General features: G+C 41.5%; 1 protein-coding gene across 7 annotated transcripts in view; it reads right to left on the bottom strand.

Annotated features, from left to right (window-relative positions):
• EPO (erythropoietin) overlaps nucleotides 1-4,727 on the bottom strand; it is a 64,512-nt gene extending 59,785 nt beyond the window's left edge. For 4 of the 7 annotated variants that reach the window (XM_029581397.1, XM_029581398.1, XM_029581393.1 and 1 more), the window contains exons 1-3: nucleotides 4,592-4,727; nucleotides 3,703-3,792; nucleotides 3,133-3,281 (exon numbers count right to left, since the gene is read on the bottom strand). The gene's annotated coding sequence lies outside the window, so the exon portion shown is untranslated. The remainder of the gene's footprint in view (nucleotides 1-3,132; nucleotides 3,282-3,702; nucleotides 3,793-4,591) is intronic. The other 3 variants (XM_029581394.1, XM_029581396.1, XM_029581395.1) reach the window with 3 other exon arrangements.
• Nucleotides 4,728-8,547: the final 3,820 nt, after the last annotated feature.

An 8,547-nucleotide genomic window follows, 5' to 3' on the forward strand; every position in this document is an offset into this window, starting at 1 on the left:
CAATATAGTACACCTCCCATACCAAAACGGCACTAACTGCAACAACTCTACCTATAAAAAAGTCAACACTGCAAATATTACATTGATACACCTCCAATTAGGAAAACAAAACAAACCAGTCTGCTACAGAGCCCCTCACAGGAACGTCATGCTTATAAAAATATCTCACCTTGGTCACACATACAGAACCTCACCAAATACAAAATAAAGAGTCCATGAAGTATAAATAGAAATGCAGACAAAATCCGAACTGGAAACACAACTAGACTCTCTATGTATTGCAACAATGGAAAAAGAGAAACATTACCATTCCTCATAAAATATCAATTAATAAAATAAAAAAATATAAAATATTCAAAAAGTAAAACCATACTAATAAAAAGAATATTTCAAAACAGCTGATGAATAGAATATCCAATAATTAAAAACTCATATAAAAACTTTTAAATTTCTTCAACACTAATAAAATATTTCAAACAGCAGAAACATTAAACACCCAATTATTAAAACAAATAAGGATAAAAACTCCCCCGATCTCAATATCTGTTAATTTTTTTTATTCCAAATACCCTGAGATTGCCATGGATTAGTGGGGAGGGGGGAACTGGCAAATATTCTCTTCTCACACACACTCATTCATTCATTCATTCAGGCTTTCTTCCTCTGGGCTGCTGACAGGATGGGTTCCACCGATAGCACTTCCAGGCCTCTTGTTCTTCGGTCACTGGCGGCCAGGGCCTGGCACTAGCCATTTTACTGTCCTTGCTCTCAGCAGCCGAATGCATGGGAGAAGGGGCTCAGAGAATCCCTAAATCCATTATCTTTCCTCCCAGATATCATTTGTGCTCTCCTACTCAAGCCCCAGCCCAGTCCCTGCTCACACCCCACCTAACCCCAAGTCTCATATTCCCCTCTTCAGGTTTTTCTTTCCCTGTCTCTGTTCTCCTTCCTCCTCCTTGTGCCACTTTCATTCCCTAAGGGTGTCAGTGATGATTATTTGCTTCTCACAGTTACAGCAGAGTCCCGACTTCCACTGATGACGATGCAGGAAATAAAATCGGCGATTGTGTCTGCACTGGGGTTCTGGGTCCATCATGGCACTGCCATGGTAAAAGCCTGGCTGGAAGAACTGATCATGTCAGCTGGAGGCAGGGTTAGCCCGGTTACTTCATGCTGAGGCACCTTCAAAATATGGCGCCCTGCGGGAACAAAGCTACTCCTCCTGCTAAGAGCAGTAACTTTGGGCTTTGCATGCCAGGCTGTTTTTATCTATGGCACCTTATTATGCACGGCCCAGGGTAACTGCCCCTTTTGCCCTAAGGTAAAAGCAGCCTTGAACATAAAATAGACTCTGTGCAGCAAACAAATATATAAACCAGTCACTTACACCGGAAGTCTGGGAGTTACCAGAAACTCCTACTTGGTACAGAGCCTTGGCTCTGGCTAAGAAAACTGACTTCTCTCCCTGCTAGCATTTCAGGCTTTCCTTGAATTTTATTTAATTTTTATTTTGTGTATTATAAGTATACATTTTTTGTTTTTTGGTGATATATTATACCTTGCCCACAGTTCTGGGAGACATTTATAAATGTAAGTTATAGATAAATAATTAGGGTGTGTGTGCACCTGGAATCCTGTTCCATAGCATCCTAATGCTTCCTTCTCCATTCCTTGAGACTGTAACTCTGGGTAACCTTTTACCTCCTTACCCATGGTGAGTTGGAAGCTGAGCCAAGCCAGCCCCCTTCTATGCTATCCTGCTCTCACCCCCCTCCCCCACCCCCCCATGCACACAAAAATTGTCTCTACTTTCAAAATATTGCAGATTATAAAACCAGGTGCAGCATTCTAATAGCAGTATCAATTACAGCTATTCTGGTATGTCTAGCACCAGTATCATATCTAAAATGCTAGCCAAAATCAAGAGTGCAAATGCCCGGCATTGTGCTATGTGCTTGCTGATTAGAGTAGTATGTGTAAATAGATGAGCTGGAGAAACTGTTGATTTAGTTTCCTGGCTGAGGTTCAATTGCCTTCTTGAGAAGGCCAATTTTATTATGTCTGCCAGATGAAAAGCCCTGGGAAATTAAAAGTGCAGGAATGTCATACAAAGAGCTGCAATTCTGCTCCAAAGGAATCACTCTACTGGCAGGGCAAACTATGCCATACAGGCATCCCTAAGCCTCTTGAACCTAGTGGGAAATCTGGGTCTGGGTATTGCCCTAAGCAGACCAAAAAAGGACTCCAGAGGACTGAAAGCATGGGCAAGAAAAGCATGGGCACAGGTAGTGCTCTTATCTTTCCTTCCAGTAAAGGATAAAGACATGTTCATGGACAGACAAGACCTAGAGATTGACACACAGCTGCATGGATGGTGTTGACAATAGGGCTTTGGTATGCCAAGAAGAGGATTTGTTGAGAAAAGATGAGGTACATCTTTCAAGAAATAATAAGAGTATCTTTACCCGTAGATGCACCAACCTAATGAAGAGCTTGTCAGGGCCCCCGACTGGGACCTGAATAGTCAAGAAATGGGCGCCCTATTTTTGAGGGTTCACATCTGAGATATAAGTAGCCAGCAGAAATTAGAAACAGATCCAAAGGGCATTTACAAATGCTGCTTATTGCTAAACAATCTTGGTACCTTTAGCAAATGAGACAAGCCCATGAGGCAAAAAGCAGGGTCCAGGTCAGGTAAAAGTCCAAAGCCAGGAAATCCAAATAGGTCAGGGTATAGGAAGAAACAAGGCACAATCCTGGACAGGTAACACAGGAACAATACAAGGTCCAAGTCGATTACAGGTTAAACAGATTCAAGGTTCATAACATGAAGAGAACGGTGTTGAAACCAGAGAGGAGCATGGGTGGAGGAAGGGCTGAAATATTCTCATTGAACCAGTAGGAAGACAAAACAGAGCATGGACACAGAGAGCCAGACACCTAGAAACAGCCAGGGAGCAGGACACAGAACAAGCACGTTAGCTGAAAGGCATTCAGCACTATGTGGCAGCTAGCTCAGTTGGGAAATGGAAAGTCAGAGAAACTGTGGCACATTGGTTTGAACCTTGTCAGGGCTGCGTCCTGATGAGGGCTTTAAAGTAGGTTCATCAGAGGATGGTGATAAAAACTCACGTTAGGATCGTCAACCAGATGGTATTTGGCCTTGTTAGCAGTTTGATGGATTTAGGTTTTCTGCTGCCCCTAGCCAGGAAAGATGGACAACAGGTAGCAGCAATCTAAGACACAGTCCCCAATTTCCTGCAGCAACTCAGGGGTAGACTCTGCAGCACAAATCAGAAAATTCTGCAACAAACTCTCTAAAATTGTGTTGTAATTTTATGGCACACTGGCAAAAATTTTCATCTTTTTGCATACTGAATAAAATAGAGAGCTAATTTTCAATAGTGTACATAAATCAGTTCATACATGTATACTTTATGTGCTCACAAAGTTATGCTTTGTCTTTTATAAATTGTGTGGTGGAAACTGCATAGTTTATAAAATACTACATATCTCCCGCCAAATTATATTAATGCAGGGTACTGCATTCTTTCTATACCTGTTTTAGAAAAGTACATGCACATAATTTACAAAAGAAATAATTATAACGTGTGTGTATTTACGGCAGTTGTAGGAATGGAAGCTGGTATTTCATAATATAAGTGCATATATGTGCATACTCTGCTTCTGAAAAATACTTACTTCTGTGTATATCTCCAGTGATTGGTTCACTGACAACTGCCACCAGTTCACCCAAATCCTCCACCACTTCACCCTGATTCCACCCAAAAACTGTAGACAAAAGATAAAATCTTTAATCTGGCTCACAAATCTAACCGGCTATATTCAAACATAGCCATTTGGGTTTCTACGTTGTCCGGCTACATGTAGCCAGATTACTTTAAGAAAATATATTCAGTGGGATGTTTATTCCACTGAATATTCAGGACAAGTTTGCCAGCTAACAGTAGTCAGATAACTTGTTCACTAAACTGCCTATTGAATATTGGTCTCCTTAGGACCAAGCTTAAGTTAATACCCTGATCTAATCATACTTTGAAAAAACTAGAAGCAAAGCATGACTGTGAAATTCAGTTTCCTGTCATGCATAAAGTTCCAGTTTTTAAACATGGCAGATATGAAACATGCATTGAAAGAATTATGGCTACCCATGACTGAAGAAGCCAATACTAATGAGGCAATGGCTTATTGGAAAACAGAGGAGGAAAATTGATCATTGGTGAAAAATTAAACTACAGTGTGATCATGATGAATACCTAAAAAAAACTCCAAGAATATAGAACAGTGATGGCGAACTCCAACCCTAGAGGGCCACAAATAGGCCAGGTTTTCGGGATATCCACATTGAAAATGCATGAGATAGATTTGCATGTACTGCCTCCATTATATGCCAATCTTTCTCATGCATACTCATTGTGGATATCCTGACTTGTATGCAAAGCACTGACCCCACCCCACAATGCCTCTAAACAACTCCTTTTTTCCCGTTTACATTTATGCACGACGCTGCTAGCACACACATAGTTGATGCGTTTACAAAACAACACTTGAAATAAGAGATGCTACTTACCCACAGGGAGCCAACTTTCAACCCTATTCGCGGTACACCCTCTGCGTGAGTATGCCCACGCGCGGAGATTTATGCCGACTAAGAGTGAGAGAGAGAGAGAGAGAGAGAGAGAGAGAGAGAGAGGGACAGTGGCTGGTGTCACAGCATAACGGGTCCCTCGAGGAAAACGGTCCTGGGTTCGAAGCTGCTGCCGCAGTAGGAGGTTTCCACGTGGGAGCTCGGGCAGGGGCACGCCTGGGCGTGACGTCAGCAGCCCCGCGGAGGTTTGCGAAAACTGGAGAAGGCGGGTAAATAATAAAACGGCCCCGTGAGAGAGAGGGGTCGGGGAAGGAAGAGCCCAGGGGGAAAGGTAAAAATAATGGTTTTCTGAATTCGAGGCCGGCTGTGTAAATTCTAAAGAAAAAAACTCTTTGAAAGAGAGAAAATCTGGGGAAAAAATAGTAGGGTCAGCGCTAAAAATAAATAAATAAATAAAACAGTTCTGTGAGAATAACTTTGATTAAATGAATGCAAGTTTAGCAAACTTAGAAAATGTGGGGGGGCTGGGATCAGTTTTGCGGGTGAGGGGACTGCGTGACTGCTAAGGAAACAGTAAAGTACAGAAACAGTTTTAGGAAATATGAAACTACACGGGAACGGGAGAGCTCCTTCGAGTCTCCTCAGTTGGCCCCAGAATTTGAGACAGGTTCTGTCTGAGGTGCTGCGTGCGCATTTGTGTAGGAGTGGCAGAGAGTGTAAGAGGGAGAAAGTCTGTCTCGTCCGGCCCCTCCCCCTTTCCCTATTTTGTTGGTTTAACTCAGAAAAAGTGTATACTGTATAGATAATTATATTCATTTAATTATATTCAGCTGTTGCAATGTTTCTTATATTAAATGTTTAATTAATTGTTATCTTGTTACAATGTAAAATAGGGCAGTTCTCGCCCTATTCAACCTGTTATCTGGAAACCGATGTGATATCTCGATCGAATGTCGGTATACAAAATAAATAAATAAATAAATAAATAAATTTGTGAGCTTTAAAAGTGAAAAAAAATAGACTTTTACTACCATGTTTTATATGTAGTTTATGCATCTTTTATGTTGTTTTATTTTGCCGTTGCCTGTATAGTGGACTGCCTGGTCACGATTGCAGGTTATAAATGTAACATAGGGATACACATGTAGTATTTTTTATTTTCCTTAGTCAGACATCAGTGTTAGGTTAGCTTTCAGTGTCGGTATATACAAATGCCAAATAAAAATAAATAAATAAATACTCTAGCTTGGAATTCATTCTAGAAGACGAGAATAATGCCCACGCAGGACTTGTTGGAGAGCAAATTGCAAAAGGTCATCCCCTAAACCAAACAGCAAGGGGTTAACATTACCTGGCTGTGTACATGTCCCCATATGAGAAGGGTGGGACTGTGAGGGTTATTTAAATAGGTGTCTGGTCACATCAGCCCATTCCTTATGTACAGAACAATGTAACTGTGTATATATTAGTTTTCTATCTCAGTTTTCCAAGTAAAGTATCCCTGCATGCAGCCACAAAAGAGGGCTGAATTATTTGTGCTTCACATTAAGTGTTTCTTGGATCTGCATACACCTAGTTCTAACCATGAACAACAAGACTGGGTCAGACCGGTACCACCAAAGAAACAGGACTGTGGAGTAAACTTATTTTCATTTGCTGAGGAAGTATTATTTAAGGAACTGGTACAACTGAAGTAAACAGAAAGTGATGGGACATAGTAGGGTATATTTCAAAATAATGAAGGAAGTAACTCTACACTTCACAACTCTATTCACGATATTTCTTTCCTGCACTGTATCACTCATCTCCAGAGAAGTCATTGGCATCAGCCTCTTAAGAATCTCTCATTTCCATTATTCACCTCTAACAAATTCAATGCAATATTCCACTTAAATATCTCTTCTCAACAATGTTCATCTCCTAGCCATTGATGGACCAGCAATGTGAGCATAGGAGAAGTTCATTTTATAGAAGACAGACAAATTTGAAGCTCCAAGGCAAGCAATGTTTAAATTGAAGTCCATATATAAAAGATTTGCCCAGCCCCTATTCCCTGCTCACCAGTTAAATTTTGGGCAAATAATTGTCCAGACAAAATTTAACCAGATTAAAAAGAAGCTGCACAAAGTCCATTCCTGGTGTAAGATTTTATTTTCGGCATCACTAATACCGGTATTTAGCACTGAGTTAACAAGGGTTGTCAAGTTACTTTATTTGACCAATGTAAACTAAATATTGGCTAACTTTGAAAATGACAGACTACGGTCAATAAATGTATTTGTTATGAAAGTCTCTTGTAGTATAATATAATTATTGTAACATTGAAAAAAATTACTTATGGGGCGATTTTCAAAATTTTGTGGACATATGCCCTCATCTAGCTAGGAAGAACCAGGCTTAGTAAAATCAGAGGAAGATAATTCTTCCTGAGCCTCTAAGCAATGCTGGCACAATTAAGAGGGCACGCCAGGCGAAGATGCCCAAATATGACAGGCAACACAGAGGGAAAAGCGCTTAGGTTTCTTAGACTGATGGCGCCTGTAGCTATCAGTATGCATAACAGGCTACTGAAAGTGTGCGTTCAGCTGAATTCACACTGTAAAATGTGTGTGTCCAAATCTTGGGTGTCCCAAGGGTAGTCGTCGCGAAGCTAGGCATCTCAAACTTAAGTGCACGATCAGGGCTCCCAAATTGTGCACACAGGTAAGAGCGTTTCTTAACACACACATGCTGCTATCACCTGGATGCCCAAGCAGGCACCGAATTAAGCGTCCAAAAACTGGATACACAGCCAGATGCACTTGCACAAACTGGTCCTGAAGAGGGTCGCCTAACACGCAGGAAAAGGCACAATAAAGCGGTGTACAAAGAAAAGCCTAAGAGCGGGACTTAGCCCAAAAGGCTGCTCAACCCGCCAGGCTACCCAAGTTCCTTAACCTCCCTTGGGGGCGGGAGCGAACGTTGGAACAGTGCACAGAGCATGGAGATCGGAGGAAGCCCTACTAAAAACCATCCTTCTTTCTCTCTCTCTTTTTTTTTTTGTTTTGTTTAATCTTACCTGAGCTCATCCCTTCCCGGCTGAGTACAGAGACGGTCTCCGGCTGCGGAGGGAGAAGGCATATACCAACACTGCTTCGCTTGGCTTCCTGCATCTGCTGCCTTTCAGCTATTGTAACAGCTAAGTCCACGCTGGCTGATTTAATACCAGCTATTGGACCAAGGCACTCATCTGAGGGATCACAGAAATCACCTCAGGAATTCTCAGCTGGGGAGAGACCATTTGGTATCACCGCAGGATAGCGGGGCAAATTACATTTCCTTTTTATTTCTCCTTCTTAAACTTGAAGCAATTCCCAGTAGGGAGATACATGTCCACCATCTGCTGGAGACAGAGAATACTGGTAGACTGATGCCACTGCAGGCGTATATATACTGTGATGTCAGCTTTGCTCCATCTCTCCATCTGCTGGTAGAGGTGCATAATCCACTGGTTCTTGATTCATCTGATTAGATGTTAAGAAAACCATTATTAGCCATGTAGACTTGGGAAAGCTACCGCTTATCCCTTGTTATGAGCAACAAGGATTGGATCTAGTAACCTGGATTGGATACAGGATGCTGGGCTTGATGGATCTTTGTTCTGACACAGTATGGTATCTCCTATGTTCTTATGTTTTGTGGATACATTTTCTGGCCAGAACAATACATGAAACTATGTGTGTATTGTTGCCTCCCATGCCAAACTCTGCCCTTGAAATGTCTCTATGCAAATGTGGCTAAAAGTAGGTATGTTGTTGAAAAAATGTACCTAATTTATCCACATACAGGATAGGAAATTTTCAAATAGCCTTTACCCAGGTAAATGGCTTTTGGAAATTGCCATTTTCCCGTTGATAGCAGGGCTGAATTAGCCATGCTGTCATGGGATCTGTCAATCA

This window comes from Rhinatrema bivittatum, chromosome 16 (assembly GCF_901001135.1).
Source record: "Rhinatrema bivittatum chromosome 16, aRhiBiv1.1, whole genome shotgun sequence".
NCBI classification, from domain to species: Eukaryota; Metazoa; Chordata; class Amphibia; order Gymnophiona; family Rhinatrematidae; genus Rhinatrema; species Rhinatrema bivittatum.